This window comes from Centrocercus urophasianus, unplaced genomic scaffold (genome assembly GCF_019232065.1).
Source record: "Centrocercus urophasianus isolate 14NV4802_14NV808 unplaced genomic scaffold, USGS_Curo_1.0 seq_11, whole genome shotgun sequence".
NCBI lineage: Eukaryota > Metazoa > Chordata > Aves > Galliformes > Phasianidae > Centrocercus > Centrocercus urophasianus.
Window position 1 is genome coordinate 16,464,035 of NW_024884253.1, and position 14,587 is coordinate 16,478,621.

The following is a 14,587-nucleotide window of genomic DNA, read 5'->3' on the forward strand; positions in this document are numbered from 1 at the left end:
CTTTTCAAACAGATAAAGAAGAAACAAAGACAAATGGTTCTTCTGTTGTGTTGTTCTTTTCCTTAAAAGCATTTAGTATTGCACTGTGCACTGTGGCTTCCACATTAACAAAAGAGCAAGAGGACAGAATTGGTAGAGCAGATCACTTGGTATGGAAGACTTGAATTCCACAGAGTACGCACAAAGGGTTTTGTTGTTTGTTTTGTTTTAAAAGGACTTCTGGAGGAGCTCTGGACAAGCCCCATATGCTGAATGCCCTACTTGTAGCTGGCAAGTATTAGGTATGTTCTAGGAGTCCATCCTCCAGTTTAGTTTAACCCAAATGAATGTAGTCCATATACTCCAAGACATTGAGAAGCAGAGCACAGTCAAGATGGACAGCTGGAAGTTTTGTTTCAAAAGTGCACTCCTAATTTGCCCTACAGTGTTAACATGGGCACGCAGTGTGAAGGGTGGAAAGATGACTTGGGTTGACGAATGATGCCTTCTACATTTTTCTCAGTGAAAAAGAATAAACTGTAGAAAAAGCACCCAATTTTTACTTCTTCCGTGTGTGGACACATTAATGAACCTATTATTAGAAAAGCTTCATGAAATGATTGTGATGATTCTTCCAAGGAAGCACGTATGAATTCAGACATTAGTCCTCTGTGACTCAGAGCCAGTATGATGCTTAGTCATTACTCCTGTGCTAGTGATGACAGAAAACAGTATCCAGAAGCATCCAAATACCCAATGGATCTTATTTTCACTATCTGAAACAATAGTTTCATTTAGCAATGGTGAGAGAACTGAAATGAGTTAAGGCCTTTCTGTACAGTATTACAAAATCACAGAAATGGCAAAAGGGGTTCTAAAATGATGATCATAAACAAAGAGATGATTAAAAAAAAAAAAAAAGTTCTGTCAAGATAATGTCTTAAGCCATGCAGTATTTTCCTTATGGTTAGACTCATGACCAAGACCATAAAAATAGCAAAGGTTGTAACTTCCAGACCTGCTGAAATCTGATAATTTGTAATGGAAGCAATAACCACTCCTGAAAACTGCCCCGGGAGCTGGGAGCTGGGTATTGTCCTTTTTGTCATGCAGTACCACAGTATGACATCATATCATCAGATATGACATCATATCAGTAGATTGTATCACGTGGGAACTGGTCCATACAGCTCTCCCAAGTCACCTGATGATCAACAATGAATAAATGATAACTTACTCTCCAGCCTTCATTTGGAGAAAAACAGTTTGTTCCCCTCAAATCAAAACATGTGTCCCTCTGTGCATAAATGCACTGTTCGTTGCTCCTAGAGGACTGCATGGATACTCATGGGACTTGCTTAATCACCCCTATTCCACATTGCTCTCTGTCATATCCCAGAGCCTGCAATCCACGCCTCAAGATTTATTTAATGAAACCACCATTCTTGTGGACTGCTGTTCAACCTGCACACTGCACTTAATGAGAAAAACCCACAGAAAATCCAGCAAAGTATAGGACAGCCAGAGCACCATATGAGGCACCATACAAAGCTCAGAAAAATCAAACACTAAATATAACTAGTCTGTTTCAGAGTGCAGCAGTCCTGAAAATCCTGGGTAAGTCTACTCTTCACTTGATAGTCTATGAGCTACACATTATGTCTACAGTGCATACAGCTAACAGCATAAGTGTATTAAGAACATCTTAGTTTCTTTAAAGGGAACTCTTCCATTTTCTCTTAATAGGAAACTCCTGGGTATCTGAGAAGAAAGACAAAGCCATTCTTGGATCTGTAATTGCAAAGGAAAATAGTGAAGGGAATTCCATGATTGTGTCACCTGGCACACCAGTGCAAAGAAGGAACACTTGAACCAGTTCTGTTCAGCTGTTCTTTGGGAAGAAGCAATAGGTGAGTGTGCAGTGGGCTACTTACGTAGCCTCTAGAACCTGAGCTACACATTCAGCACAAACTTGGAAAACTTAGGAGAGAGCAGTGCCTTGAGACCCAGTTTGACCTACCAGGAAGGTAGGCAGAGTGCAAACAGCTTCTTCCACCTCTTCATGCTCATTATCCCCATGGCATCTTTATCTGCATTGCCCGTTCCAGCCAACACAGGTAGCTCCAGACCTCCTATGTAGGGGAGTATGAGCCGCATGATGAAGTGTCAAGTTCTAGGAAATCAAGCTACAAGGCCAGTGTAGTGCCAGATGGCTGTAAATTGTTTTCTCTGGCAACAAAGTACTGGTCTGAAAGCCTGTGAATACGTTATTATGAATTCTGCTTTCCTACAGCAGGTTGGGAACACATATCAGTCAGGTTTATTGGCACCATTCAGGTGACTGCTAGTCACAGAGCAAATGGTTTAATAAGGAGATTTGTTCAAACATTTATGTCTCCATTCCCCGAGGACTAATTGAGATTAAAAGCCGTTATTAGTCATAATAAAGATTAACTGCCTGAATAAAGATGGACTCCAAGCTACACTACAATGCTCTTTTACAGATAAAACCAGTTGATGCTATGAAAATAAGAGCACTCTTTGGCAAGAAATGAAATTAAAGCATGTTGAAAATATTTAAAGCAATATAAATTACAATAATAGAAATCCTTAATTATCCTAACATATTACTGGGAGGGATTTCATTAACTCCTTCTGAAACAAATCATTTCAGTTATCCAATAAAAATTTTAATGAGCAATCTAAACTGGAAGTGAACTAAACCATAACTTCTGCAGATTTCTCATAACTAATCACAGAATGTGACCTGCCAGTTATCTCTGAACTGCAAGCTTAACATATAGGATACTGCTTCGAAAGCATCTGAAATTCATCAGCCACCTATTTCGGTGCAGTTTTAGAACTCCAGCTTTAGAATTTCCAGCTCCAGTTTTAGAAATTCCAGCTTCTTGCTGAAAATGCAAGAAATTCAGTTGCCACAAAGCCAAATGGGAGTCAAACACAAGAATATAAAAATCGTTTCTGCAAAAACTTTAAAAAGAAAGAACGACAAATGATAACAACAAATACCAGACCAAACACCACTGTTCACTGAAAGATTGAGCTAGCCAGTACTTGAGTTTAACTTTACAATTGTGAACTTGCAATCAGTTATGCAGATTTCCCCTGGCAAGCCATAACTGAACTTCACTCACTGGGGCACTAACTTGAGCCTCTCTCCTTCAGCATCAATTTTCATGAAATGCATAAGACCTTAATAGTTCTGAGACCTCTAATCCTCAGTCAAATTTAGTTAAAATTGACTACCAGGTTCAGAAATTACTTATAAGACTGTTAAACAAGCAGGAGGAACAAAAGAGCAGTGCAATCAATAATTTGCTTTTCCTTATAAAAAGAGTTTAAAAGAAAACAGGCAGATAGAAAGTAGGACGTGAGTCAAGGAAGAAGTTCTACCTGATGTTCCTATTTGATTATCAGGAGTCTTCAGAAGAAGGTGCTGGAAATGGCATCCCTTGAAACATTTCAGACTTTACTTAACAAAGCATCTGTGAATATATTATAATAAATAACCCTTCAGTCAACGTATTCTTATAGTGAATAATAAAGCACTTTCAGTAGAATTGGTCAGCTTTAAACAGAGGTGATTCCTTGACATTTCTCTCAGGAGAGCAAAAGTATATGCATACATATAAAATTTTATTGAGATATGAAACAATTCCTAAATGAAAATCTCCTTCAATAATTTTTTTAGGAGATGAAAAAATACATCACTATATCAGAATGGTCCATCAGAATGGACTCCCAGGTGCTTCACAGAGCTCCTCTCCAGCAGGTCACATCCCAATCTGTACTCATACTTGTGGTTTTTCCTTCCCAGGTGCAAGACTCTACACTCGCTTTTATTAAACTCCATTTGGTTTCCTACTGCCCAGTTCTCCAGCCTGTCCAAGTCTTGCTGAGTGGCAGCACAGCTTTCAGGTGTGTCAGCCACTCCTCTCAGCTTTTTGTTGTTGGCACACTTGCTGAGGGTGGACACTATCCCCTCATCAAGGTTGTTGATGAAGATATTGAACAAGACCAGACCCAGTACTGACTCCTAGGGAGCACTGCTAGTCACAGGTCTCCAATCAGACTCCGCACCACCAATCACCTCCCTCTGAGCTCAGCCAGTCAGCCAGTTCTCAACCCACCTCACTGTCCACTCATCTATCCCACACTTTCTCAGCTTCGTTCTCAGGATGTCATGGGAGACAGTATTAAAAGCTTTGCTGAAGTCAAGGTAGAAAACATCTACTGCCCACCTACCCAGCCGGTAATGCCATCACAGAAGGCTATGACTCTTGTCAAGCATGAGTTTCCCTCGGTGAATCCATGCTGACTACTCCTGATAGCCTTCTTTTCTACCAATTGCTTGGAGATGGCATCCAGAAAAAGCTTTTCCATCACCTTTTCAGAGTCAGAAGTGAGGCTGACTGGCCTGGTAGTTTCCCAGATCCTGCTTCTTGCCCTTTTTGAACACTGGAGTGACACTGGCTATCTTCCAGTCTTCAGGCACCTCTCCTGTTCTCCAAGACCTGTCGAAGATGATAGAAAGCAGTTCAGCAATCACTTCTGCCAGCTTCCTCAGCACACGTGGATGCATCCCATCAGGGCCCATGGATTTGGGCACATTGATGCCATCTAGATGCTCCTGGACCACCCCTTCCTCAACCAAGTCTATTACATACTGTAAGCCAAAGTCTTAAAAGGGGAAACTCCACTCCTGCTCAAGTCTCTGGTGTCTTCCTGCCTTCAAACCTTTCCATCAACTCCAACAGAAGCAAGGTTTTATCAGCAGATTTTACAAAAGAGGTTGCACATATTACTGGAGCTGTGTCAGTACCAGCTGAGTCAGTTCTTGCTTCAAGTATCCGTTTAATTTCAAGGCCTGATAGAAAGCTGTGTGGAAATGCAGAGCCACAAGAGGAGGCGCAAGGAAGCTCCCCATCTCACCCTACTGAGTGACAGCCCTGTACCAGGGCCATTGCACTTTCACACGACTGCAAACAATTTCCTCCACTCCTGGCATTAGATCGTAAGGGCCAGCAACTGCTGAGCAGATGACAGAAAGAATCCTGCCTGTGAACTACACCGGAGTTCTGACAACAACATTGAACCACCTACGCAAAGGAGAGGAACAGCTCAGAAAACACAAAGTTAGTTGTATATTGCTATGAATCTTCCAGCCCATCATGCCTACAGGAACAATATTATTTTTTTCTTTCAATGCAGCTGATGAAAATTGACTGATATTTGGCAGCCAAATAACTGTTTTGTGAAACTTGCAGACTGAAAATGCAGAATGCTGCTTGGTTTTGCCAATACCTCTTCATGACAGCCCTCAGCACAATCACAGCCTTTTCTCTTTCTGATCAGAACTCTGCACCAACACCAGGAGCTTGTCAAATAACCAAGACATGCAGCCCCAACCCACAGAGGACACAAGACAGCAGAAAAACTGAAAACAATAGTGACGCCTCCTTGGAACGGTACAGTGTGAGATGAAATGTTATTTAAAACAAAGTGGAAAATGATGTTATTTCAATGCAAAGTGAGCTGAAAGTTGCCACTTTGTCCAGCTATCCTACATGTCTGTCAATTGCCTCTAATACTGAATAACAATGACAAAAAAAAGTTTCCTCCATTCCCTGCACTTCAGTAAATTAAATCACTCAAGCAACTGTTTACCAGATAAGCAGAACCTACAACTGTCTCTCATAAGCTCAGTGTAACTAATGTAAATAGGAAAATATACAGTGTTATCAGTGAAATCTGAAATACAAAGACATTGAATTGGATTCCAAGGTAAATTATACTCTATAAAAGGAAATAAATGGAGAAGTGAATTTTATTTCAATGAGCTGAAGTGGTTGTTTCCAAGGCAGTGTGTTGAATCATCCCTTACTTTCAAGCCTTCAGCTTTAGGAGCAGCACAACCATGCATTTACTAACAACTGATGTTAATTCAATTTAATTTCTGGTAGCAAAGTATGCTTACAAGTATGCGAAAATAAGAAGGAATGAGACAGCTAGTAATATGCATGCAAATACGAAAATATTCTATCAGAGAGTCTACTATTGCTCTGAAGCTTTTGCAAATCAAGTTGTACTGTAAACTCTGGGGAGCTAGTATCTGCAAGAAGTTCTGCTTTTGGCTATTTCATACCAGCTTCTGGTATCAAGACAAGCAGCTCATCACCCTAATGGCTTCATTACAAAAAAACAGATAGTGCCTTTATTCATGCCAACATTGTTTAAATTATCTTTAACATTTTCATAAAGGGATATCATTAAACTTTGCACCTTCATACACATTTGAATGTTTTTAAAAAATCTACCTAGCGATATCCTCAGTTATGGCCACAGAAGGAATACGTAGATAAGAAAAAGTTTTAAATTCTACAACAATAGCTAGAGCCAGTCAGTTCTTATTTGAACTCAGAGCGTAGAGCCATTATATTTTCAGTATTTGTAGTAACAGCTGTGATTCTTACACGTATTTTGCCAATAGGAGGACAAATTTTCATCCAAGTAACCATTCGCAACCTGAACTGAAAAGGGCAAAGCCCTCAGGGTTTTCAGACAGCTCTGCACTCACCTTTCCCTTCAATCACAGCACTTACTCAACACCATTGTTGAAGTATTAGATCTTTACTTCATCACTGTGGGAAAAGAAATATGAACAAGTTCATTTCTACTTTTGTATTTCTCGGGATTTCAGCAATTCCTAAAGTCTGATACACAGAAAGGTCTTGTTAGAGACTGCTTGTAGGTTGGCTGCCAAAGGGATCAAATGAAACTTCTTGAAGCTTCATCGATCACATGGACACACTATTTCTTTTTTAGAGGATGTATTTTTTCTTGACGGGTTTCCAGTGTTTTAAAACTCTATATTAAGGCAAATTTATAATCATTTCAGATAAAATTAGGATAGCTACAAGACTCAGCACAGAAGCCCACAAAACACACAGCAGCTGTCCAGAAGCGCTTTGATGTTGAATTTCTTTAACTTGTATGATGGTATTTTCAACTGCAGATATACGAGGTAACATTTTATTAATGGAGTTCATAGTACTAGAGTTTAAGGTTTGTTGCACACAATCAGGTGCAATCAAATACCTCTTTTTAAAGCTTGGTTTCTGTTTTTTCACTTGTCATAGCTGAACTGTAGCATCAATAGATCCTTGCACACTCACAATGTAGCAACAGCCAGACCCACAAACTCTTTTTGCTATTATATCTTCCAGTTCTCCTTATCTATGAGGGCTGCTCTGAAAGTAACGCCTCCTGTTTCATTATGTCAGCCACAACATCAGAGGGGATGTTGGTGGTATGGCAGTAGAGGTTGTACCTTCCCACCAGTATTCCTTTACATTTTCTTGTTATGTGACAGACGGCAACAGAGGGGCACACTGACAAAATGGCATCTGATATGGAAGTGCCTATGAAGCAAAGGTGTGGAATTGAATTCACCCATACACAAAATATTGCACCCACTGACATTCATCAACACTTGCTGAACGCTGATAAAGACCAACCAATGGACTTGAGCACAGTGAGGTGGTAGGTGATGCATGTCATGAGTGGTGACAGTGACAGTGGGACACCTCTGCTGCTGCAGGTATTTACAAGCATGGCATGCAGGCTCTTGCTCAACACTGGCAAAAATGCCAGGCTAATTGTGGTGACTACATTGAAAAATAGCGTTTTGTAGATAAGAACTTACTCTATCATAGTGTTATTGTGATCTTTGTACCTGCTGTTGTTTCCATGGAAATCAATAGGAGGCATTGCTTCGAGAGTCACCTGCATACTTTTATTTGGTTTCTGTAGAAAAAGAGATATTCAGTACCCTTCAGGCAGACACATACCTGATGGGCTGACTAACATGTCAATGTTGATCTACTTGATATTCAACTGCATTTCTTGGCATCTAGCTTTCTCATAGTCTGGTAGATGAACAAATACTTTTATGGGCAGCATTCAGTCCCAGGAACCACTGTGGAAGTTTTTCTTTCTGATATTTCTACTCTACTTTCCAGGTTGCCTGAACTGGCCTGCAGGTTGAGCTGTTACAGAGAGACTAACAGAACTACCTGCATGCCTGCAAACACCTTACTTCTCAGCAAGCTTAAGCTAACTAAGTCTGATCTCAGGAGTAAACTACACGTGAAGCAATGGCTGTTGAATATAAGAATAACTATTCACAGGAACAATTTAACTAAGGCTTTGCAGGATCACTCATAGGCAAATGGTTAACACAATCTTTTGCTTCTTAACTAGCTATCTCCCAGCTTCCTCTATTTTCAACTCCTTTAAAGCCACTGAAGCCTAATGTAAAGGTATGTGGGACTTCAAATCTTTGGCAAAGAATAACCTCATACACTTGAAAATCTTCCTTGAAGTGTTCCCTATCGATACCTGAAGGAAGAATGAGAGGGACAGAAAAGAAGGTTTATCCAATTACGTAGCATTACTGAAATTTTAAAGTCAGCATTTTCTCCTAAAATAGGAAATCATGTATGGAAAATGTTTCAAGTTTCAGGCAGAAAAGTGGCAAACTAAAAATCAACAATATGATGCATATCAAACAACAAGAAGCTCTTAAAAGAATACTTAGAGGCATTATAATATTCACCAAAATTAATTTTTCAAATTGTGTGGGTTTATGAATGTAAAAAAGTGGAAACAGAAGATACCAGTGCTACAGAATCTAGAGTATAATCTCCCAGAAGTCTGCAATGTAAGCAACAATTTCTTGTGAAACCCATGTTGTACTTAAGCTTACGTGCCATGAAATTTTATCTGTAATTTCAGACCTGCAGCTTCTATTATTTCACAGCAATCTAATTCCCAGTCTTCTTATCCCTTAACAATGCTGTCATTATCTCAAAGGCACCAATCCCTGAAATGTCTCCCTGTGATTTCCAAGAAAGCTGGACATAGTTCCATATGAACTATATTTCTCTTGTACACTGCCATGCATTTTATGCCCAAGTTAAATACCAAAATCCCTAACAGACACCAAAATTCCTAGAAACCACTTTTTGCTCTGACTTTATTCCTGAAAAGCAATCCTGAATAGAAACAAGCAAATCTAATAAAACAGTTTTTGGAAAATTTTGCCCATTAATAAAAGATAATAAACATTTAACTAAAGTAGAACAAGTGTGCTCAGTGAAAACTGAAGCTTGGAAAACCAGATGGGAAGCTAGATACTAAACGGTCTGCTACAGAAACAGGACCAGAAAAAGCGAATCCATATCAAATGGGAAAGAGAAAATGTCCTGTTAATATTCACAATTAATGTGGACAAGTCTAAACAGCTGCTATATCATAAAAACTGCTGATTTATCTGCAAACTTTTCTTGGAGGAACACAGGGGACAGAATGTTACGCTTTAGTAGAAGTGTGAGCAAGACATAGGGCTAACTCCCTAGGGCCTCAGCAGTGCAGTCTCCCCCCATTAGCAAGATGTGATGCAGCACATGCACTTCAGGAATTGCCATACGTTCACACAGCCTCCCCCATCCTGCCTGCTGCTGCATTTGGCAGCTAGACAAACCAGAAGGTGTTGGCAAAAGCAGAAAAGTTCAAGAGGAAACCACAGTTTCTCCAAAGAGCAGAGATAGCAGCCCCACAAAACAAGTGCATATGCACAGGGCACCTAGAACAATAAATGTATGGTGTACAGCATGTACATATCCAGGGTGGGTGCAAACCTCCCGCATATCAATGTCATTTACAGAAAATCTTCCCAATGCTTTTGCCACTTGTACTGTTTTGTTCAGGAAGCTCATCTTTCTCTTAGCAAAGCAACTTCAATTTAAAGTGCTAACTTCATGTGATCATAAGAGTTTATTGTTAAGCATAATTCTTGTACACAGGGAAAAATACACAACCTAGATTAATTACAAGAAAACTGAACATAATTTGCTCAAGCTTTGCATGCATGCATAAAAAGATCTTTAACATACACACACCTGTGACAATTATATTGTATTTGAAGCATATGAAATTATCTTCAGATTTAGATGGGATCACAGTATTAGAAATATTGTGTAAATATATTATTGCTGTAGTCATGCTGTGCCTCCTGACCAAATTTCTTTAAGATTTGATGCAAAGGTTGAGAAGACTTCACCACACCCAGGAACACTCTGAACTGTCTTGGGAACGCACTGCCCCAAGCAATAGCTCTTTTCAATATCTACGTGCAAGAATATGTTTGAGTTTTCACTATCCTCTGGATTTGTTCCCAGAATAATTTCAGAAAATTTCCAGACCTTTCTGCATAATTAAGCTTTTCTAAAATGCCCTTTAGGAATATACTGTAGAAGCAGAGGGATCACAAACACTGGACCGCAGCACGAAACAGATTATTAGCTAAGTCAGCAATTAAACACACACTTGTACTTCCCCAGAACTTTTCTTTTTTGTTAGGAAGCAATGAGTGAATGGATGAAGAACTAACATCACTTGTTTTGGTCTTCTGAATAGTTTTAGTTCCTTCTGTTGCATCTAACTGTATTTGTCTGATATCTCCGTCCTGCTTTCATCCATGATGTTTGCCAAGTCCGTGCTAGCGATACAATGGTCTGCCTTACTTGAGTAAGTAATTAATTAGTTTTCACAGCACCTTCTTTGATGCACAAACAGAAGTATGCTTCCTAAAACAGCTCTTTGGCCTTTTTTAAAGGAGTAGTCATTAGGGATTTAGTGAGCAAATGGGCTATTCCGAACAATAAGGTGACAAAAGAGAGAAGTCAGTGTTGAACATCAACGCCTATTAATTCTATTTCCCTTAGGAATTCTACTAGTTCTGTTTTCCTTGACATTGCAGAAGATAGATAAGTGTGAATTATACTCTACCCGAGCTGAATATGGAAATATGTTAAAAAGCAATACCTCTGCAATCGGATTTCCCAGGTCCTGCTCTCTCAATCAGCTTCTCTTCTATCTCACATATAATTTTAATCAAAACTTTTCAGCACTGAAAAGGGTGAAATATATTTATGAATCAAAGACCTGTTCCCAGTGTTGGCCACTTGATTTTCCTGCGAAAGTTTCTAAAATGCTGTAACAGAAATTGATTTTTAGAAGTATTTAATGTAAAAAAGTACTTATTTACTGTATTGAACTAATTTTCTCACTACAGTAATTTTATATTTGTATCTGCATAACTACGGATCAAAATTTACTTAGAATATTTTCATATGAAAGTTTAAACATTGATAGAGGAGAATGTTTGTAAGTAAGTGCAGTTATATTCAAGCAAATGTTTCTAAGACAGAACATTGATGTGCAGTTAAATAGCGTGGCAGTCAAGAGAGACAATATTTCAACAATTCTACAACTTATTGTTATCTCAGCACAAAAAGGCTGATACTCCCTTTATGGAAAACACTTCTTAAGTCCCCAGTATATAAAACATACAGCAGCATTTTTGGCTCGTTAAAAATCACATGAGATTAATGTCTATTTTTGACGTTAAAGACAGTTAACTCTACTAAGACTTCTAGGTAAGTTTCTGATCTACCCAAGAACTCCATAAAAAGTTATCTTTCAGTGAAATGCACATATGATGAGAAAAATACACACAGTACATAACAATTATGTCATACAGACTAGTTTTTGCTAATTTTATTCATGATTTCATTCTAAATGAGCACTCTTAATAAACTGATTTTATTTTAGAATACAATCATCTAGCTTAATTCAATATTAGAAGGAGATAAAGCATTAATAAACACATGCATTTTTTACTGTTTTGTAAATGAATATTGAATAGAATACTGCCACCTTTTGGCTATGATCTGGACTTAAAATATGACTTCTTTGTAGAACTTTTAAAAACATTTGACATAACAATTATTCTAAAGCATTCAGTATGTCAACAGGCTAATGTTATGCTCATCATTAGCATATTGTTGATGTAAGCATGAAAAGTCTTATTCTTAACTGCTCCGTATTATCCCATTATTTCTCGATAATGAGCAAGCACTTTCACAAGAGCTTTTGTCTTTAACAGAAAAGAAGCAGGCATAGTTTTGACATCAAACTAATGGAACTACTACTTTATAGTCATGGCAGTTCCCTTCTGCTTAGAGTAACAGGACAATGCCTTCACGTAACTCTAAGAGCTTTATAGACACTGATTGACTGATTCTCAGGAAATTCTTATTGGAGAATTCTTCAGTATAACATTAACGTAAAAGCACTTAAAAACACAGGTGAAAGATGCATAAGTCTTTCAGCAGCCCTCCAAAAGAAAGGCTCTAAGGTTTCTTACTGTGAACAAATGATGCCACTAGAAAAGGCAGTGCAGAAGAATATGGGGCCTGGGATTTGGGGATAATCTCTAGCAAGTGTCCCAAGTCATTGCAGAGAGATTCTCCCAACTGTGAGCTAATCAGGTTTCAATTTAATTCATTTATGTTGAATAAATTAAAAAAGAGGATTTGATCCATCTTTTGGGATGAGATTCCTGATTAAAAAGTTTAGGAAAACAAGCACTCCCCTTTTTTGTTTCGGTATTTGTTTTACTAATTGGTGTAACTGCCCATAAAGCTATGTGGAAGGGCTATTGCCTAACTAAAGAGTATTTTAATTAAATCAAACCCTGTAAGCCTACAGCACGCTTACTGTGAACTCAGCTACCTAAACTCCGTAAATAAAAAATGTAACTTGATGAAAAATACAAAGAAAACTCTGAATTCCTCAAAAGAAGAAAGGTTGTTACACAACTCCCTACAGATTGCCAATGCTGCAGTTAAGTGGAATATGCTTTTCAATAATAAGCATTTTCATACAATTATGCAACCCCTACAATTCTGTGATTCTGTGATAAAGCATGTTAAAAAGCAATAACCACAAATCCTTTTGCTACTGCAAAGACACAGTTAATGTATCAGTCCTTTATCTTAGCATTCCAAATAGCTTCTGTAACTGTGATATAGTTTATTAAAGTTTTTAAGCAGGGGGAATTTGCTAGACTGGAAACTTCCATTTCCATCTACAAGTATAACCATTCGAAATGCATACTGAGGAACATACTTTTTGGAATTGCAAACCATCATTCGCATTTACAGGAGATCAAATGGCAGAATACACAATTCATTTTAACTAATAATACATTAGGTTTCCTTCTTACACAGATCCTATTTAAAACATCTTCATTGTTTTGAGTATTGGCGATTGGCACACGGAGTTTCTCTTTCAATACAGAATGGCCATCCTATTTTTCTTAAACTGTGCGGTCTTCTCTGTGCTGGCTCTGTTTTCTGTATTTACACAGAAAACCATTTCTTCATAATTAAGCAAATGAGTAAACAATTTCAGCTTAGACACTTTTTTCCATCTGCCCTATCCAAAACCATTAAAAAAAAAAAAAAAAAGCAACTAAATAATCTGAAAACAACAACTAATAGTATTTTCAAGCTACTCATTTTAGAAACAACAGCTGAATTATTTAACTTTGACAAATAGCCTTCACTAACCTTTACAAATTTGCCTCTGGGGTTAAAATGACAAATGACTCTCACAATGGGACTTATTAAGCTCCTAGAATATTGTTCCAACATGGCCCTTCAGGAAATACTATTTCAAATTATATCAGCACTTCCATTTTTCAAGGGCTAACAACTCAGCTTAGAAAAAAAAAAGGAAATAAGTTCCCACACCTTTCTTGTGGGCTTAAAGATAATGTAACATCACAAACGAAGGCTGTTTCCACAACTTAAAACACAGGACTTCCACAGTTTCATAACCGTCCTATGCCCATATGCATCGAGTGCTGCCTGAATTTTCTCAAATGCAATATTGTAAAAGATCAGCATGAGTAATTGATATGTTTTCAGTATTTTGGGAGGGGAAAGGAAAAATGGACTTCTTTTATTTCCTTAGACATCTTAAGGTAATTAAACACAGCATGGGAAATGCTATGCTGTTGCAGGCAATAATGTTATCTGTCAGGCTAATTCTCTGGTCAAAATCTCCTATCTGTTTCTGATCTTTCAAAATCCAGTGAAATCAACAGATTCATTCTACCACCTTCAACAGCCTTTGCATAAAACTCCCTAATATTGTATCATGACACAGAGACTTTTCCACAGGATTTCCAGACATTCAGATGTAGCAGCTTTGTTAGGACAGGATAGAATTATTATTGCAACCAAAGACATTGCATTTCATTGACTGGAAAGTTCTGTAGATCAGTAACATACTATGTATACAGCAGTGAGAAAGGAAAGACAGCTCTCCCTTCTCCCTGCTTTCTGAGGCTGCATTTAGAATGGTGATTCTGAGACAGTTCGTCCCACCGGAGGCACTTACAACACTGCAGTCAGCAGCTAATCTCCCTCTATTTTCGAAGGAGAGAGAAGTCCACAACCACAGGGTGATTTCATTAATCTGAACATTAATCTGAACAGGAACACTGCTTGTTCCTGTTGCAAAGCATCCAACTGGGTCTTCATTTCTTACAGCATCTGCTAAAACACCAAGTGGTGTTCTTGGTAGGTGCCTGTTAAGAAAAAGTATCTTGACTTTATTGAATCCTTTAATTATAACAACAGTTTATCTGGTTGCATCTTCACTTTTTTATCCA

The 14,587-nt window shown here is 38.3% G+C and overlaps 1 long non-coding RNA gene across 10 annotated transcripts in view; it reads right to left on the bottom strand.

Moving 5' to 3' along the window:
• LOC122155068 overlaps window positions 1-14,587 on the bottom strand; it is a 40,604-nt gene that overhangs the window by 16,147 nt on the left and 9,870 nt on the right. For 7 of the 10 annotated variants that reach the window (XR_006167119.1, XR_006167120.1, XR_006167121.1 and 4 more), the window contains 2 exons: window positions 4,246-4,514; window positions 3,394-3,485 (listed from right to left, as the gene is read on the bottom strand). The exons of 1 other annotated variant lie outside the window; for it this stretch is intronic. This is a non-coding gene — a long non-coding RNA (uncharacterized LOC122155068). Of the gene's footprint in view, window positions 1-3,393; window positions 3,486-4,245; window positions 4,515-6,577; window positions 6,642-14,587 lie in introns of all 10 variants that reach the window. 2 more of the 10 variants (XR_006167118.1, XR_006167124.1) reach the window with 2 other exon arrangements.